This window comes from Rhinichthys klamathensis, unplaced genomic scaffold, assembly GCF_029890125.1.
Source record: "Rhinichthys klamathensis goyatoka isolate OS25496 unplaced genomic scaffold, OSU_Roscu_1.1 h1tg000229l_1, whole genome shotgun sequence".
NCBI lineage: Eukaryota > Metazoa > Chordata > Actinopteri > Cypriniformes > Leuciscidae > Rhinichthys > Rhinichthys klamathensis.
In genome coordinates, this window is record NW_026606753.1 from 1,581,327 (window position 1) to 1,602,358 (window position 21,032).

A 21,032-nucleotide genomic window follows, 5' to 3' on the forward strand; every position below is an offset into this window, starting at 1 on the left:
TGAAAAAATCCTGATCGATTTTTGAGACATAAACGTTCATTGAATCGATTGTAAAATCGATTTTCCATGTCTAAAGACGTTTTCATTTTCAGCACCAAATATAGGCAAATCCACGGACAACTAACAGGCATTAGCACGAGCGTAAAGAGTGCGCTTGAGACGCGCACAAGTCAGCAATATTTCTGATGATTTATTGGCATGAAGTTTCGTGCACAATGACAAACAGGAGTGCAAGATTCTCGAAAAACAATAAGCAGAGTGGACTGCCATAACATCAATGAAAAACATTACTGCAGGCTTCAACATGGCTGTGTTTACGATTAGAAATGTCAAACAAATTTCCGCCTACGTAGGCGATTGTAGGCCGGATCTGTATCTGTATGCATGGGACTGTCTGAATACCGGCAGAATTCACATTTTTGTTGTAAAAAGAGACACGTTATGCAGAAGTATAGTATAGTTTGTGTGTTTGTCAGAGCCTGCAGTTGCTGTGTGACGCGCGTTCGCGCGTTCGGTGTTGTTGCTTACGCGGTGCTATGGGTTGCGTCACTTGCGTCAAGTTGTGTGTGTGTCTTGCTTCGGTCTTGTGAGACGGATTTTTATGGTTAATTTTATATATATATATTTATCTAAAATGAATTTACAATTTTATTAATACGTTCATATGTTTAAAAAGAAGAAGAATGTATTTATGTACATTCAAATATATATATATATATATATATATATATATATTTAGCCTACGTAATTTTTTGGCGGCACCCCTGACAAAGTCAGGGGGCACCCCAGTGTGCCGCGGCACCCACTTTGAGAAAGGCTGCTCTAGAGAGACACATGCAGTCTGATCTCCAGCACCTGAACATTCTGATGCTTACAGTAAATAATTCAGTGTCAATGGGGAAGAAAGAAGATGTGAATGTGGGCCAACGAAAAAACAGACGTTCAGAGAGACGGATGGGCAGAGAAGCACCTCTAGGGATGAATTTTTCAGGAAAAACTGTTTTTGGACAATCTGATAATTCAAGGAAGATTGGAATCCAAAAGATGAAGTTCCTCCAAAGCAGTGAAAGGCCATTTCACATGAGCTCTGAGAACTGTGCTAAAGGCAAGAGGCTCCTTCAAGAATTCTAAATTATGCAAGATTTGGCACATGTGAGTTTATTACTTAGAAAGCACAACAGGCTTTGGCTTCAAGGAGAGAAACCTTCTTGGAAACTTCTCAGAATGACAAAACATCCAGAGTTTGACGTACAGTTAGAAAACCAAAAGAGTTGTGTGTTGCAGATGGTTGGCTCGATTGAATCGGAATCATCCTGCAGTGCCAGTGGAGGATGCTGGGACTGACCACAATTCCCCAAAGATCCATTCATACAGCCAGGTGTTACCATGGAAACTACTCTTCACTGGGGGGCCCCTTCTTCTGAAAGAAGTGTCCTGCATCACAGCAGTCAGTCAGTGTGTGAGTGTGTAAAGATTGTGTTGGGCAGGAGATGGGGGTGTAAGACCTTCCTCAGAGAACCAAAAGACAGAAGTGTTGGCATAGGAGAACTAAGACAGCTCACTCTTTAGGCCATTTAATTTAACTTGCATCAATGTTCCACAATGTGTTAAAAGTTTACCTATGGAACGAAACATGAGCTACAGTGTTAACCAAGCATCACTCAAAGTTCATTCAGTTTCATCTGCTTTTAAATTTCAATTCTAGACCACTCGAAGCTCAGCCAATGATTACCTAGTCTCAGCCTAAGACGTCACGCTCACGGACCGTTCGCTGAACGTCTGATGCATAAGGCACACAAAATGGGAAACACGCGTGTGTTGCGTTCCTTAACGCTCCGTCTGGAAACAAAGCCAACATGACAGCAAACCCCCTAGTGGAAGCAGAAAGCTGTCATGTTTACAACTGTGGCAATGAGCACTTATCAGGATCAACAAAACACTGGATTTTCAAAAGTATGCAAAGTTCATGTATCATTAATTAGATCAGGGATTCCCAAAGTGTGGTACGCGCACCCCCAGGTGTACGCGAGCTGCCACCAGGGGGTGCGCGAGAGGAAAAATGTAATGGCGGTCTGTTTTGTAAGTGGGATTTTTCCATACAATAAAATAAAAACCATGAACAGTAAACATTTCCTTTGTAATCGCTTTTATTTTAAATAAAAAAACTATAATTTATTAGTTTTTGATAGAAACGTTGAAAACAGCTGCTGTCTTCTACGCACTGCTCTGCACTGCAGCCGGTAACGTGACAGATGTGCTTTCGCACGTTGGCTGGCGCTGAGCCAGTGCTGTCATATATCACAACCATTGAGTGTTTTCAACCACATAATGTTTATTTTAGGTTTCAGACATTTAAATACACATAAGTTAAGTACTAGCAAAACAATGATTTTGATTTTGCTGATTTCTATGGAAGCGGCAATATTAATCCTTTTCATTATAATAAGACGACACGTTTTATTCATATCAGATACACATTGTGTACGTAGCTTCACATTTTACCCTATTCTTCTCCCAGTTCACCGGCCTCTTACTTTCATGTATTTCGTGAGAAGTGGAGGAATTGACGTCATGTGTTGTAAATCCAACAGATCCGATTCTCTGTGGCACAAACTAACGATCATGAAGGTGTTTGAACAATAAAACACATCCACTTGCACATATTTGACAATCGGAATATCAGTGTTTCATGCTATAGCTAATACATTTGTGAATATTTTTGATAAAAAAGGAAAAATGACATAAAAGCAGATCATCATTCATTCAGCGCTGTGTTGTGGTTGCGCTGTGTCACGTGACAAGGAATGACGCGTCACCATGGAAACATTAAAGTGACAAGTTCTAAAAACCGTAACGTCGCCTTGAAAAACTCACGCTGGGGGATATTTTAAACTTACGTGTGAAAGGGTTAAAAGTGGAAGCTTGTGCATAGCTTTGTTGCATTATATTGAAACTTTGTTGATGTTATTGTCATGTGTGTTCTGGTTATTAGCGCATTATTAAACATGAGTCTTTATAGGACGATAAAACAAAGCTTTGTTGCATTTTTTTTTTTGAAGTGGGGATTGGGGGTGCGCCAACCCGGTTGGGACATAGTAGGGGGTGCGCAGGAAAAAAAGTTTGGGAACCGCTGAATTAGATGATCGCCGCACTGTTATCGTAGGAACATCGACTTTACATTTTCAAGATCCTAAACACGACGTGAAACAAAAACTGTGATTGATTGCTTTACATGCCTTTCAAATGGCCTCTTGGGCGGTTCTTGGCCGATGAAAGCTGCAATGGAGTCCATACCTTCTGCTAAAGGTAGTCAAAAGGTCTGGCTACGAGAGACTGATTACCAGACAAATCATATAAAGTAAAGGTTCCAAGAGGATTTTTTGCAGTGACGCCAAAGAAGAATCCTTTTAGATTCCCCAAAGACCCTTTCAGTGAACCGGATGTTAAAGGTTATTCATGGAACCGATGTCAAAAAAGAACCTTTATTTTTAAGAGCTTTTGCAATGACATTCAATATCGCACCCAAGTTTGTAGCTCTCACACATGGTTTAATAGTACAAAGCAACAATAAATATCAAAAAGTTATTCTAAAGAAAACTAAAGAAAACATCTACATTATTGGTTAAATACTCTCCTCCTTTCAGACATCTGAATCTGGTGTTTTCCCTTTACACCACTTTCATAAAAAAAAGCAGCTCAAACTGAAGTTCTGAAGCAGTTTTCCTTTCTAAAACATATCAAATAGTTATGATTTTTTTTTTTGGGGGGGGGGGGGGGGGGGATTTAAACATCCAATTTTATTTTGTGTAAAAAAGGCGGGTAAAATAAGTTTTCCCAATTTCAGCAAATGTCATTTACTGTCTTTGAACAGTATTATGCATATTGGCCACCCTACATTTTAATTGGTACATGCCACAAGAAAAAAACACATGGGTCGATCACTAGTACCACTGTTTTTATGGTTGCGGTTTTTAAAAATTTAAAACATTTTCACTATATCGAACACACTTTCTGCTTTCTTGCAATCTAGTATTTTTATAATATCTGCACATCTATGATAATACTTGCAGCACTTTTCGCATGGAAGTCAAAGCAGCCGTGCATTAAGGCCCTGACGTTAGTCATATGAAAGGGCACTTAAGACGAAGGCAGACTTTTTCCTGAAGTGGACGAGGGGTTCCCACGTGAAATCCGGGATAATTCTTTTGTCATCCAAAACTGATGTGAAACTGATAAATCTCACATTTGTTGATCATAGTTCATGTGAAGTATTGTGAAATCACTTGGTCTCATGGAATACAGGGCCAAGCGAAGGAACGATTTTATTTTTTATTTTTTTTTGTGCTGATGTTCGGGGGAGTTGGTGGGGGGCAGGGCAGCTGTTGGGTCCCAGGGTGATACCACAAAGACACAGAGGACACAAAGAGCTCAAGACAATGCAGAGGGCTACCCTTTCACAACCTCTCACGAGCCATATTGAGAGCTAAAGCAAAATACCCCGGTGGAGGTAATCCTTTTATATTTTGAGAGAGTGAGTTGATACAGCAGCATGCAAGGAGAGACAGAGAAAAAGCTTTTCTGTAATGCTTGAACACTTTCCAGGACACAATCCAAAGTATTCACAAATCAAAATATACACAAACAGACATTATCCAGAATCGACAGTCAAGCTACTTTAATTCAGTAATGCAGCATCTGAGAAATGTAACTTCCACTAAAGAACAATTATTAAATCAATATACAATCTATCTTGTACAATAAAACACTGACACATACGTTTTCATATTCTACAGCTCACTAAAGCCCCTTTCACACAGAGAGTTTTGTTTCTAGAAAATTGCCATTGAATTGCTAGAGTGCCTTCTGTGTGAATGCAAACACGTCCCGGGATCGATCCAGGGATGTGGACCTAATAACATTGCTGTGATCAGCCCTGGAACGCACCCTGTCTGAACAAAAGGCAGGACCAATGCCGTAAGGGGTGTGTCGTAGTAGTGATGACGCTGAAGCTGAGATCATTCACCATATTAGTGGAACGGTATGCGAAGTGCTAGTTTATGATCGAATCAGAAAAAAAAAAATGCACTAGCGTGGATTCTCGAGAAAAATCGCAGATCATAAGCATACTTAAGACGCTGCCGAGACATTAAATGTCACGTGCATTTACGGGATGGGTGTGAACGCACGCACTGATTCCAGAAAAATCACTGGCATTGTGAATGAACCAAAAATCAAACGATCCGAGACAAATCCTGGGACACATTATCAGTGCATTTTACGGAATCTCGGTGTGAAAGTGGCTTTAAAGAGATAGTTTATGAAATGTTTAGTTTAGAAATGTTTTACTCATGACATTCCAAGCCTGTAGGACCTTTTCTTCTGCGGGACACAAAAAAATATATTTTGAAGAATGTAGAATTGATGATTAAGGATGAAAAAACACTGGACGCCACTGACTTGCATTGCATGAAAAATATATTATTTTATGTTCCACATAAGAAAACAATCCATCTGGTATTGCCTGGAATGACATGAGGGCGAGTAAATATCAATGTTCTTTTTTGGGTGAATTCTCTCACTTATGAAAAAGCAAGCAAGTCTAATTTCTTGTTCCACCTGTCAGTAGTGGGAAAACTCGAGTTTCAGCACTTCCGATCTCAAAGCGTTCCATTGATTCTGCGTTCCAGACAAGTTGGAAATCCAAGCTGTAAACTCCAAGTTGCCAAATATAGCTGAAAATAACCAAACTGAATCCAGCTTATGTAGGAAGAGGCGTGTTGTTTGGAAACATTGTGGAAGCACTAAATGGGGATCTCAGACAACTTTAGAAAATGTAAGAGTCAGAAGAATGAAACGTCAATGAGGAGTTGTGTGAAGATGAGCTTATAGAATAAATCTATAATATCTATAAAGATCAGTGTGTGGAAAGCACGTCTGTAACGAATGGTTTAAAGTTCCCCTTTTTTTAAGGTTTGCTTTATGTAACATATTTAGTCGTTATTCCATCTATAAATAAGTTATAGAAATGCATATTTTTCATCATTTCAGTTTCAAGACCGTTTCAATTCAGATGTAGGTATTTTTGTTTATTGTCACCATAAAATTTAATCTTGTTTAGGCCACGTTACATTTTAGGCTTGAATGTGTCATGTAATAATGAACTTGATTCACAGGTGCACTTGACTGCCTCAGCTTTGCGCCAATAAACTGAACACTTAATACGCATGCGCATGACGTCACAGTTTTTACAAATTCACGTTTTTGAAGTTTACACAGAGACGATAAATGGCATAGTTTTCAAAAACTTGCACTTTGAAACCAGTTTTCAAATGTTTGCACTTTCAGGCCCCCAAAACACTGTTGTCATGTAAATGAACGGCCAAAACGCATACGATTTTTTTGAAAATGGTGTGGCCCTGTGGTAATTATTTGACACTTAGCTAACTGGCAAACTCCAGTAGTAACGAAACGAGATATTTCGAATTCTTTCATGGAAACTAACGGGTATAAACCTTAATTTAACAATTAAATAATAAATTATAAATAAACTTAACACCTATAGGATTCCACTGTGGATGCTATCTTCTGGTCAGACGTGGGAATTCATTCTCACAGTGCATTATAGGTATTTTCTAGTCGTTGAGTGTAGATCAGTTGTACAGTTGTTATTCTGGTGCATTGTGAGATTGAATGAGTGCACTCAATGTCCACTATGGATTAGGACATCACAACAAATGGCTTCCCCCCTACCCAAATAGTGCCCCGTTTCAGACTGATGTTTGAGCAGGACCGAGCTACATTCTGCAGAAAAGTGGCCCTCCAGGAGCAGGATATGACATCCCTTATTTAGGTGTAGCAATTCCCAAGGAGAAATATTAGTTTTCCAGATGACATGGAAAGCAAAAGTAAATCTGCAGCTGGCTGGTTAGACATGATGCTTCAGCAAGTAAAGCTGGTGAAAGATCACTACACCATTTGCTGGATGTTGTGGTACATGTAATGTTCTCCCAGCTTCCTATGATCTCTTAAAACCCCTTCATGCAAATCAGAGCCAAGGGCTGGATGGCAAAGCTCTGAATTATTGACATTGCCCTTGCTTACAGTGTCCAGAACCTCTGCACATACAATCTCTGAGGACCAGAGCAAAGCTGAAATTGGGCCATAAAGAATGATGGAATTGAGGGAGGTAAAAACATTCTAAACTTTAAAGCTGAAGTGTACAATTTGAGATGTTAAAATGCTTTCTCCTATCCCAGCCTCACATGCAACAATAACTACACTGAACAAAATTATAAACGCAACACTTTTGTTTTTGCCCCCATTTTTCATGAACTGAACTCAAAAGATCTAAGACTTTTTCTATGTACACAAACGGCCTATTTCTCTCAAATATTGTTCACAAATCTGTCTAAATCCGTGTTAGTGAGCATTTCTCCTTTGCCAAGATAATCCATCCACCTCACAGGTGTGGTATATCAAGATGCTGATTAGACAGCATGATTATTGCACAGGTGTGCCTTAGGCTGGCCACAATAAAAGGCCACTCTAAAATGTGCAAGAGCGTTCTGAAGCTCACGCGAGAAGTGGCAGTCACTTCTCGCGTGAGCTTCACAACGTGCTGACATTTATGTCAAACGTGAAGTTATGAACCTGCATATGACAGTTGGCCAGAAGCGTTGGTTTATAATATTTGGTTAAAATATTAGCATTTTTTTACACATCGATAAATCAGTTTCAGAAAACAATTCATCAACTGGGGTCATATGGTTTACTAAGGGGGCTGCGATCATGATTTTCAGCGCCGATCACCGAAAGCAGTAGGCTATAGGCCGATACCGATCATTTAGCCATTTTTAACATCAATATATAAATGAAGTGATAAGAAAGTATCATAAATTGACAACTCATTTAACGAGCAACATATTCCATTCCCTCTCATAAGGGTAATTAGAAACAGCTTGGAGCTTGACATATAGCTTTCCTGTGAAATAATAATAAAAAAAAATAATAATAAACAGTCTACTTCATCAGCAGGATGTAGGCTAATCAAATGTAAAACACTGCATAGTCTTCACTGTATAAATTAAACAAATTATTCCAAGTAAATCTAAAGAGCAGTGAGTTCTTTGATAAACAATTTTAATTCGGTCATCATTTACTCACCGCCGACCTGTATAAATTTCTTTCTTTTGCTGAACACAAAAAATTATAAAGATATTTTGAACAATGTCGGTGGCCAAACAGTTGATGGAACCCATTGACTTTCAAAGTATTTTTTTCCCATACTATGGAAATAAATGGGAGCCATCAACTGTTTGGCCACCGACATTCTCCAAAATATCTAGTGTGTTGTTCAGCAGAAGAAAAAAAAAATTCATAAAGGTTTGGACCATCTTGATGGTGACTGATGAGTAAATGAAAAGATAATCTTATGGATTACCATGGTGTTCACTGGTTTTTTAAGCATCCCATACACTTGCATTATATGGACTCAAAGGGATGGATTATTGGTCTATAATCATAGTTGCTGTTCATCTGAAGTTTTTGCTCCTAACACACGAACGGTTTCTCATTTTATTTTGTCCGATCTCGATTCCGGACTTGCGCTCAAACTGCATTACAATCATTTCCCAAAATGCAATTTGTGTGGAAATATTAACTCTGTAAAACAGGACGTTAACAGAGGTCAGAGACAGAACACGCTGAAGACGCAAAGAGGAGAACAGAGACACGCCAACGGAGAAATTACTGTAGCAGTCACACTCAAGTATATAATAAATATAGATAAAATTGGGGGGGGGGGGGGGTATATGAATGTATCTCTAAAGGGAACAGACTGTCTTCGGAAAAGCTTTGATTGCATTACCTTTACTTCTTACCTCCGTATAATGCCCGTTTATAAGCGCAGCACTGCTTTGTGTAACAGAGGAAACGCTATTTCGCTGTTGTTCCATAAGCGCCACCTACTGTCTGAGAGTGAATTTACAAAATGAAAATCAAGATTTTAATGTTGTTTATAAGTCTATGTGGCGCTTTTAATATGCTTTAAGACAAACCATGTGCAAATTCATAAGTCGACATCATTATGCAGAGTATTTTCTCCTTAAAACTGAAGTGAAAAAAAAGACAGTCTCAAAAACACAGTTTGAATTCGACGATGTTTCTTACGTCAGAAACTACTTAGTAACCAATCACGTCAAAATGCAGGCGGGCTTTAGCATATCATGAACTGCTGCGTAGCAGACAACACCTGTTTTGCAGATTTGTGTTGTTGTGAGGGATTCTATTCAGGGGGTTGAAGAAGTCATTAAAAGTTGCAGTTTCAGTTGAATTTGGGGAAACCACTTGAAACATTTGTTGTGTTGAGCTATTTCAATTACTTTTGTTTGATGCGTTCATTGCAAACAGCTGAAAGTCTGTAAACTTAGCAAATAAACATGATTTGCAATGGGGGTTAAATAATTTCGATTAGCAACAACTGTAGGCCTATGCTTTTCTCCACTGACTTTCTATGATGCTCAAAGTGTTTCTAAGGATGCTGAATTTTAGAAGGCAAATGGGAACATGGTTTGTGTAACATTAGCAACACATTATAAGCTGTTTGGTAACGTAGAGAGTGATAAATAAAACACGTTACCATTCTGATACATCTAGTTGTAGACGAGCCTGATGTACAAGTATACTAAATATACTAAATGAAGCAAGGGTATAGAGCTACATTCAAGCTATTTTGAGGCATTAAATGTGCCATTTTGGTGATCAAAGATAAGTTAAGGAATAAAATGATTGACTACAGGGGGACTTTAATTAAAAAACAATAGCAATCTTTGGATCGATTAAATTCAGTGGTAAATAAATTTGCTTTAAAAAAAAGGAGGGGGGGTGGATAAGTAAATAAATATCGGCAACTGCTATCAGAATCAGCGAATTTTCTTGTAAACATTTTTTAATCTGCAATGAAAAATCTAAATCACATCCCTAAAATAGAAAATCATGTCATTAACCCAATTCCATTTGAAACTACACACTTCAGCTCTAAATGCTTGAGAAGAGATTAAATGAAAAGAGCGGTGGAGTGGAATAAGACCAGGTGTGAGGATTACATCTATATTCACAGATTACCTGTGATAAGACAAGCTCTTCCTGGATGTAGTTTTTAGAGGATATCACTACAGAACAAGACAAATCCGATTTCCTAATTTCTATAGCCATCAAATATTAGATGTTTTGAGAGGCTGGACCAACAGCGCAAGTAATCTATGGGGTTTGAATCGAGGATGGAATCAGTCAAGTGACTGTAGTCACATGATTGGCCTGCTGTGACACACCTGCACATACAGGAAAGAGAAATGAACTGAACAGTGAAAGCGAAGAAACACCCTGCACCCTTTCATCACCAGACAGTGTGTTTAAAACAACTTCACACAGCAGTTAACGCTCAATACACAGATATTGTCGATGCTCAAAAGACTTTTGGCACAGCAACAGGTGGAATAAGCGAGATAATGCATATTAATCATCGTTGTTAATAGCACACAACAAGTTCTGTTTCCTCAACAAATTAAGCCTAATTTTCTTGAAAACAGAGTGCTGCAAATATAGAGACACGTAAAACATAATGACCGAGGCGGCATCAATTTCTCAGTCTGCAAAGATCCAATGGAAACAGTGAAGGAAAATATTGAGAAAGTAAACAGCTCATTACAGCAAAGCAAATAAACACTCCATAATTCATCAGAAGTGGGACAGGGAGGCAGTGTGTTCACAAGTGTGATTCACAGAACACAATAATTCACCACCCATACAGCAAGGGCATTCACCCAAGACATAAAAAATAAAAAAGATAAACAGAGCAAAAATAAATCTCTCCAAATGTAACCCAAGGAATTGAAGAGACATTTGTGGAGAAATTAAGCCTTAGTTTGCAGTTTTTTGTTTAGATTTTCTACCAAACTTTGTTTTGGCTACAGTAATAGGAACATAAAAGAGTCAGGAAGTAAAATTATCAGTCATGATCTGATCAGTTTTAGTAACATCAATAACAACAACTCTGTGAAAATTTCAAAATGCTTTAGATAACAGAAAAACCCATGTTTGAAAAGGCACGTGTTTGTGAGCAGAGCTCTCAAAAACTATAGACACTTTTACTTTAAACTAGACACATGCCAGGGCGGTCAACTACTCATCCAACAACCAACTAGTCAATTATATAACTGACTAGTCAGCACATCACTATAATGGCCAAGTTCGACTGTCCAGCTGTGGGTGTGCTAACGGTATTACCCTAAGCCAAGCATCCAATTAGTAGCTAGCTAAACAACAACAAAACAACCAAAAATAGTTTAAGCAGCTATGTTTTCACATGGCTACTGTTATGGTTGCTTTCAGAAGGGTTGCGTATAAATGTATTACTTTCAACAATACATTAAGACAAATCAATCAGGTTACATTAAAGCACATTGTTCTGCGTTCGGGATGCACATAAGAAGTTTTGCGCCAATCTAGACTGGAGCCAGTACTAAGACTGCAGGTTAAAGATATTTAGTCCATGTATCTGCTGAAACTAGTCTGTTAGTTACCCTAGTAAAGGGATGTTTTTAGGGCACAAAGCACATGTCCAATCGGGAGCTAATTGACGTCACAGAACATAATTAAACAAGCCTTCCTTGACAAGCTGTTCAGACAACCCACTAAATAGCTAATTAAAATATGTAGTTTTGCCTACCTAAAACCAAGGGATGTACAGTGTATAGTCAGCAAATTGTTATGCAAAAGAAACCTCTTCAGAGTGATACAAGACCCCACTTCGAAAGTATCCCTCTTATTATGCAACTACTTGCCAAATTACTAAATCAAACAAGAAAAACAACACATTTTATTTCCTCAAGATGTCTCGCAATACATGCTTGAGCGGTCTGTTATCAGTTGTAGTCGTGGAATAACAGTCCGCTAGATGACACGATTGAAGAATCAGAATTGAGTATTGCAGGTCAGGGAGCAGAGTAAAAATATAAATGAATGATGCATGGACAAATTTGTGAAAGGCCTGCAAGTCCCAGGTAAAGCAAACAATGATTCTACTTCAAATGTCACTATACCAAAACAATGTGTCTACACCAGACACAAGCGGGGCGACAAAAGCAAATAGAAGCCATTATAATCAGCAATGCTGTCTACAATGGATGTGTTGCGCGACAATACAAATTCCCGACAGATTCACTAGTACAACGGTTGGTAATGAAGAGAGACCACAGTGTGTTTTGCATGCCTAAAAAAAACGATCTTCTGAAAGTATGAAGCCAAAAAAAGTTAAGATGCCACTCTCACAAACACAAAGAGAATCCCATTGAAGTTGGGAAGTTGTAGGCTGCTGTATTAATAGCAATGTTTCAAATAAATCCTATAGGATTTTGCAAGCAAGGTCATGTCTGAGAGTATGTATGTACTTTATGTATCAGTATGGGGCTTAAAAATATTTTTTGGTAACACTTTATAAGGTCTCATTTGTTAACATTAGTTAATACATTAGGCTAGATAAGCGTTTATTAACCCTTGTTAATGTTAGTTAATAAAAAACAAGCCATGTTATCCCATTTTTCTGCAATGAAAAACCGTGTATAAAGCGATATATTGGGTGAATTGTGTATGATGAATATTACAATGTTATGATGAACTATATGCCTTTCTCTAAGTAGTTCTAAGCGTTTCTAAAGATACTGATTTTTAGAAGGCAGCCGTCTGAGTCTGGGGTGGTGAATGGGATCATGGTTTGTGTAACATTAGCAACACATTACTAGCTGTTTGATAACGTAGTCAAGCCAGAGGCTAATCATATAAATTACCATTATGTGTCCCGACATTGTAGAGAGTGATACAACCATTCTGTTACCATTGTGATACATCGACAAGCCTGTATGAGTGAAGGCGGGGCTCATTTGCATATTCATGGTCCACATATACTAAATGAAGCAAGCTGTAGAGTTATATTCAAGCTATTTTAAGGCATGATTAAAAAATAATTCACAGTGCCAATTTTGGATACAATTATTGACTACAGGGGGAGAACTGATTTCACACAACTCCCTGAGAAATTCACTCCTGAGAGAATCTCCATCCTCTACTTGTGTCTAATTGTTGTGAGAGCGCATGAAAAAGCAGAGTAACACTCCCTGGCAACTCACACCTCCATTAAAGCAGAAGACATGACAGTCACGTGACCATTGCCTTTTTTATTCCCCAGCACAACAAGTGAAAAGAGAACCATTCAAAAACTCATAAGGTATTGAGTGCACAAAGATTAAAGGGATAGTTAACCCAAAAATGAAAATTCTGTCAACATTTGCTCACCCTCATGTCCTTCCAAACCTATATCACTTTATTTCTTCGGTGGAACACAAAAGAAATAATTATATTTTAAGAAATGTTGCACTATTTTGTGTCAATATAATGGAAGGTTACCAATATTCTTCAATATCATCTGTTGTGTTACACAGAAGAACAACAAAAAAAAGTGTTAAAAGTTTGAAACCACGTGAGGGTGAATAAAGTTAAACAACAGAATTTGCAACCATGGTGAATCATTAAAGGGTCACTTCACCCATTGGCATTAAGGTTTGTATTGTTAGAAACCCAGTCATATATTATAATGATGGTGGAATTTTGCTTGTTTTTTTTCTGAGATGGGAGAAAAAAGGATTTAAGTGTTTTACTTCCGTCCTATCGTGACGTAAATATCGTCATTTTGCGTCACGATAGGACGGAAGATAAATTTCATTGCATAATAAGAAAACTACAGCCTTTAGCTCATTATTATTCAAGGGCGTGGGACCCACTCACCCCACCGGCCTATTACAGATCAGTGGGTGGGACTAAACCTGAAGAAACTAAACTATTAATCCGCCATCTTGCTTGGAAGACAGCAAGCTAAGCTAACAAGCGCTCAAGGAGTTAGATTTACCATAATGCCTGAATTTACGACACACGATATGGAAGACGAGGATTTTGAAAATCTTTTGCTCGAAACTGATGTTCGTGGCTATTTATACGAGCCACAATATAGCGAAGAGCAGCTGAGGCTGATGGAGGAACAAGAGGCGGCGGCGTCGGGTTCGTTGTTGTGGGAAGAATGAGACGGGAATCGGCGAACATTTAAACATTTTAATAGTAAAATAAACAAATACAAAACAAAAGTATAAGCCAGCAGCCCCGCACTGCTGGCCACACACAACAGAAACAAAACACACCATAAAATCAGGCCTGTTCCTCTCTCGATCTGCCCGGTCGCTCCTCGTTTTATGCGTCCGCTCCTCGGTGAGAGACGCGAGAGAGACCAGTGCGTCTCACAGGTGTCGTTCATTATCACTCACGCCACCGGCCTCGCGCCGCTCTCACGTCCCTCGTCCTGCTCGCCACAGCCAACTAACTATACATTTTGTGTGAAATGAATTTCTAACTCTGTTGGCAGCTAACGTTAGCCCTGTAGAGTAGACGGAAGAGTGATTTCTCTGATGTTTGCGACTTTGCGCTGTTCTGGATTAGTGGGAGTGGCTTGCGGAGCTGTGCAACGTGGTGCATTCTGGGAGTTGTGGTCTTACACACAAATGCGCCCTAAAGTTATTTTCTGTCTTTTCTCGGTCAAGAGGGCACCAAATTCAAAGTTTCTTTTACATTTCGACTACATATATGACACACTTTCAATAAAGATTAATGTTGAAATGGGTGAAGTGCTCCTTTAAGCTCAGCCAAAAAACAGCCACTGTTCAACAACACTGAGTCTGATTAGACATGATCCACATGGACTTTTTTCCCCCCACACCTCTTTACGTTACTCTACAGAGTCATCGGGAAGTATCTTTGGATATCTAAATAAAAGGTCAAGAGATCTGCAACCTTTATAATATTAGTATTTTCAGCACTGATTTTTGTGTAACGCTTTCCAATAAAGTTCCATTTGTTAACATTAGTTAACATGAATAAATGAAAAATATCAAGTGTTACCAATTTTTTTATTATTATTATTTAATAGACCAGACAGAGTAGGTTAAAACTTACAATGAACAGTTGTATTTTTATTAACTTGCATTAAGAAAGTAATAAAGACTGTAATAAACGTATTACTCATGCATTAATGTTAACTAATTGAACCTTATTGTAACGCGTTATCGATTTTTGGTCGTGATATGCAAAAATGTGAAATGTTCACACCAAGAACTATAAAAAAGTTCCAATCATTGCTCTAATTCTGTGAGAATAGAGAAGTCAACAGAACAACTATAACAAAAGCAACATGACGTAACAATATTGTTGGAATTATAGCTGATGAAAGATAAAAACATTGACTGAGATTGTAAAGAGCTTGAGAATTTAAAGTGAAATACAACATATCCACACTTAAACAGAACATTATAAGGGATCCATATATCGGCCTGATAAGAAAATTGGCCGATATATTAAAGCCGATAAATAATGGATTTTTTCCTTCAGCTGAGACACTTCAGACGCCATGAAGTGTTCACCACGATGGTTTTGAATTGCTTGAAATATGATTGGAATCACTTCAAAAAAGGAAGATACAGCTCAGTACAACATGTGAAACAAGTCTGTCATATGGGCTACAAATAATAACGAGAACATTATAATTTTGTGCTTGGGACATGACTTTTAATGGTGAGACTTTTGTTTTTGCAATCAGGCTATCAAATTAAATAAAAATTTGGATATAGATTTAATCAACCAATATATCAGTTATCGGCTTTAAAATATAAAGAATTATTGGTTATCCGTATCGGCGCATGCATCCCTAAAAACATTATCATCATTTGGTGTGGAACCTAATATAGAACATTAGTTAGCATACCTCTATACTTATCGTTCTTGGTGGGCTGACATAGGCTACTGAACTTTTATTTGTAGATGAGAAACCAGCTAAAAATATGTACAAATGTGTAATAAACGAATGAAGAGATGTTCCAAATCAGCAGAAATAAGCAAAACTAGCAACGGAGTTCTATGCTTCAGTCTTGTAGTATGCACTTGCCTTAAGCCGAAATCCACAGTTAAGTGAATTAAGAGCTGATTTATCAGCAGACAAACAAGAAGATTTCCCAGTCTTGGAAGACTTGGATAAGCCCTTTTACTCTCAAATTCATGAACATATAGGATACCTTTCAACTGAGCAACAGAATCAATCATCTTCCATCACAGGAGAAGCAGAATGCGAGTGAACTTCAAGAAAACTCACTGGTAGTGAACACCTGGAGGAGTCCAGAGAATACAAAGGGAGTCTGCAGTGAAAGGCTGCTGATTGCTGCAACCCTTTTAAACCAAGACTATCTTTAAATCAAAACCACACAGCAGACCTGCTCTTATTTTAGCTGAGTGCCATTAAGAAGTGGTTGGCCTGAAAAAAAATTTCTGTTCAAAGAGCCACTCATCAGATGACCCGGTTCCTTTCTCTCATCTCCCAATCCGGTCATGCCTTCTTGTATGCTCTCTTTGTGTCTTGTCAAGACATTAAGGGCTTTCAGCAAGTCACAAAGATCCATACAGGAGACGCACAAGCCTAAACCTTGCCTGCTTTCTTAGTGTAAAGGCCACAGTGTGAAAGAACTCAAAATATTAGCATTGAAAGATAGCGCTTCACCCACCCCTATAGTGCAGGAGGGAGATTCCGGTGATTCTCACATGGAAATGGATGTTGTGGAAAGGGTGTGAGGACGAAAGAGTTTGCACACTATCCTCTGTGTTTCCTGTTTTTTTTTTTTCCTCTCTCCCTTCCTTCCAATTTTATCAAACCCTTTCCATGGTATCCAAGAGTGACCTACAAAATTCATAAACTTAAAAACCAAACCTAGCAAACCTAAAGGGTCTGTGCATCACCATCCTGATGCTTTAACTTTACAACAGGTGATAAACAACTACTAAAACTAGAGGCACATTGCTTGGAGACAGTTTTTAAACTTGCAAACTGACCTCTTGTCTGTTCTCTAGAGAAACCTCCCTCCCTCCTCCTTCCAAACAAAACTTTATTTGACAACAGATATTACATAAACACATGGAGCAATAGATGGCATTACAAACCCTGTAAAACAAGTTACATAATATTACAGATGATGCTGAAACTTTTAAACGCAAGACCCTGAACTTAAACAGCAGCCCAAATCTCCTAGGTTTATAAATTATTATAAAAGGAAAGCATTTGCCTGTAAATGCACCAAAAAAAATCTATAGCCATGTGTTCATACGGTGTAGTTGTTTTCATTTGTTCAATCGCCTGAGGTTGCAGAGATGGATGAAAAGGTCTGTTATTATTCATATTTTGTGTACGCTGTATTTGAAATAAACTTCCTGAAGAGTTTGAGAGAGAAAAAAAACTATCCTTTGACAAACTTGCATCGGCTGTAGTCGGTGCTAACATGTGCTTGTCTCGCGACCTGCACGCGCTGCACATAAATCTGTACATTTTAATAATTTCACACTCATAACGTGTCAACCAGGTTAATATTTCCCGGAAAATCCCATTAAAAAGCGAAAACTCTATGCAGATATTGGCGGGTACTTCACGTGGATTTAAAGCCCTTCTGGGAGGCGGCAGTGGCAAACGCTGAACGTCGATTGTTAGCTAGCTAAGCTAACGTGCTAGGTTAACAGCTATCAGATGTTCCAGCTGCCTTTGTGACACGGGCACAAAATGGAGCACTTTATAATAGAAATGTCATTCTAGAGGAAAATCAGGTAAACATATTTATAAACCAGGTTGTCTTTCGATTGTCCAGCTGTGGGTGCGCTAAAAATGTTAGCTTAAGCTAAACCTCTTGTCGCTAACCGGCTAAACAAGAGAAAACCCGAATGAATGCTACTATTACTTATGAGTTTAGTGATCTTTACTAATCTAAAACGCCAAACAATCTCAGATATATATATATAAACACACCGTATAAACGGTGTAGTAAATCATCCAATGCATTTAGAGGGCAACAACAACGTTATCTATCTGCTGTGAAGTTACATTTTCACCAAACAAGAGAAAATGCTTTAATATATAAAATCTGAAGTGCGTGTCAAATCTGTATGAGCAAACAAGCAAAGCAGCGGAAAAGCAAAAAGACAGTTGCTCAAGCTTTTCTATATTAGGTTTGTTATATGCAGCTACAAAACTCTACTAAACACTGTATTTAGTGTACGTCCTATTTCTTGGGTTAAAATAGTTTAACTGTTACCTACAATAACAACAGTTGCGAAATACTGCATGCGAGTGATTTCTATTATTATAAGTGAAACACTACAGTTTAAAATACCATGCAAACCTGCTTCAACAGACCAGATATGTACTCTGAAGTGAACAGAAGCACATCTTAAGTAGCGGTACATATACTAAATATTATAACAGTTATACACGAGAAAAGGCCATGCAGTCAGCTTCATATGTCCAACAACTGCATGACGTTGTGTATTGGAGCTGATCACATGGCCCTTTACTCCTACAATTTCAGCTTTGCATGGTCAAGTTTGCGTTTCTGCAAAACACTGCGTTTAAACAAGATGTTGTATTAGACAAATGCATGTATTTACCCTGGAAACTGATGGAAAGACGAACAAAAAAAGCTCCTGTGTATAGGAGGTCAGTTAGTTCCCCCAGATATCCTATCCAGAGTCCAGTTACGGTCACCGGTCTCTCCTCTTCTCCTCTCCGGTTTGCCCGAAAGAAAGATGAAACGATCCTCTGAAAACGAGTTGAAGTTTTACAAGCACAAACCAAACATTTTCATCTGATGAAATAAAGTAGGAGCGTTACGCGCACCCTTCCAGTCCATGAACCAGGGAGAGCTTTTGTCAATTATTTATCTTCTGAAAAAACTCAAATCCCCCTGTAATGATATGTGACCGATCTGAATAACGCTAGGGATACGGCACACGACTCCGATGCTTCTCCGTTAAAGCGCGATCGCCTTTATCCAACCGATTCCTGTACGACTCCCTGTCAACCGATGATGGCGTCACCGTGTCGTCTAGGAACGTCATCGTGTCGCTTAATTAAGACGTAATTACGTTGCCAATGCCTGTGGAGTGCGGACTGTTAAGGGCCGAAAAACATTTTAGTTTACAATGGTTTCATTTTAAAACACGGTTTTTGGCAAAACCTTCTGGTAAAAAATTTTTTATATTAAGATGTTCCCTTACTTATTCAAAAGTTACTGTAGTTCTTCTCTCTTACAGTGCACAGACAAACAAGACATGTGTTTTTAACCTTTACTTCGTTTTTTTTAACGTCATTATTGTTTCTTTGTCACTAACACTTCTTTATTGTTTTTAAAAAGTTGTTATTATTCATCTTTTTTTTTGTTTTATTAAAAAAATTATTAGCCTATTGATTTATGTTGTGTTGTATATTTTTCGAAAGATAATCTGTCAGATAAAATAGGCTACTTTACATAGGCCTAGCTCAAAAGTAAAAATAAATAAATAAATAATACCCTAATAGTGCAAAAGGAATGCACAGATAAGCTGCCAAACCAGTACAATCTGAAAGCACAACAAATAAACTGTTTTAGATCTATAATAACTAACAAAGCAATCTGTATGTAATCATTAAAACACGAATACAGGTCAACACATGCAAAACCTTACTGTATCTGCACGCATGACCCTGATCAACAGGGGTTTAAATCCAAACAGATCAGACAAGACTGGAAAAGGAACAATCTAATGAGTTCCATCTGGTGTTGTTTTCCACCGCTGTTACACTGAAAGTGCAGTGGTTCTGCTGGACCGCATGACAGCAGGACTGCTCTTGCCTAAAAGGTAAAAGGTTTCACTCAAAGGTAAATAATGTTCTTTCATAATCCCATAGTATCCCAGACCTTTGGCATTAGAGAATGCACTCAGATGTAGAACAAATACAAAGTTCACTTTATTGAATAAGTGCAGCATGAAATATAACCATGTCTAGATAAGATTATGGTTTATTTAGGTAAATAAGGTGTTAAGTGTATTCCTTCCTATATAGTCTACTGAAATTACCTATTTATTTACTGTCTTATTTAGATGCAGTATTATGGTACATCAATAAAAATCTATTTTAAATAACTGCTGTTCTTTTGAACTTTCTATTGATCAAAAATCATGGGGAGAAATTATCGTGGTTTGGACAAAAATATTAAGCAGCACAACTGTTTTAAACTGTGATAAAAATAAGAAATGTTACTTAAGCACCAAATCATCATATTAAAATGATTTCTGAAGGATCATGTGACACTACTGACTGCTGGAAATTCAGCTTTTAGATTACAGAAATAAATTACATTTTAAAATATATTGATATAGAAAACAGTTATTTTAAATTGTAATATTTCACAGTATTACTGGTTTTATTTAATTTTTGATCAAATAAAAGCAGCCGTGGTGAGCATAAGAGAATTCTCTCAAAAATATTACAGACGGTATGTGCATGTAATGAGAACAACACACATGAACAAGCAAGACCAACGATAACAGAAGTTCCTTTTTAATATATATATATATATATATATATTTTTTTTTAAACATATAGGAAATGTGTTGGTGTTTTCTCAAGAACTAGTGATTTATATAGCAATATTCAAATTGTAAACATACACTTGCAATACTGCATAATGTAAAAAAAAAATACATCAAATGTAATAAAATTTACAAAGGTTAAAAGAATAAAATCTTTATAATTTAAATGGAATGATGAAATGCATCTGAATATTTGAAGTTCTGTCGCAAAATCATTACGATACAAACAAAACAAAATTGTTTATAATTTTGCTGTACTCCATCAAAAAGTGGAGAAAAAAAATCAATATCAAAAGTACACAGAGGATCATGCAGCTTCCAGTAGAACTGTTGTATCCCGTTCAGTGCAACAGACAGAAAAAAAACATTTGTGTTTATTTCTTTTTTTAGTGCTGTCAAATCGATTAATCGCGATTAATCATATCGAACATGAAAGTTTGTAAATATATAATATATATATGTGTGTGTGTGTGTGTACACACACACACACACACACA

The 21,032-nt window shown here is 37.7% G+C and overlaps 1 protein-coding gene across 1 annotated transcript in view; it reads right to left on the minus strand.

Moving 5' to 3' along the window:
• The window catches only part of fbxw7 (F-box and WD repeat domain containing 7), a 224,219-nt gene extending 205,226 nt beyond the window's left edge, over window positions 1-18,993 (minus strand). Inside the window, exon 1 of the mRNA XM_056265094.1 lies at window positions 18,571-18,993. The gene's annotated coding sequence lies outside the window, so the exon portion shown is untranslated. The remainder of the gene's footprint in view (window positions 1-18,570) is intronic.
• Between the last annotated feature and the right edge of the window lie 2,039 nt (window positions 18,994-21,032).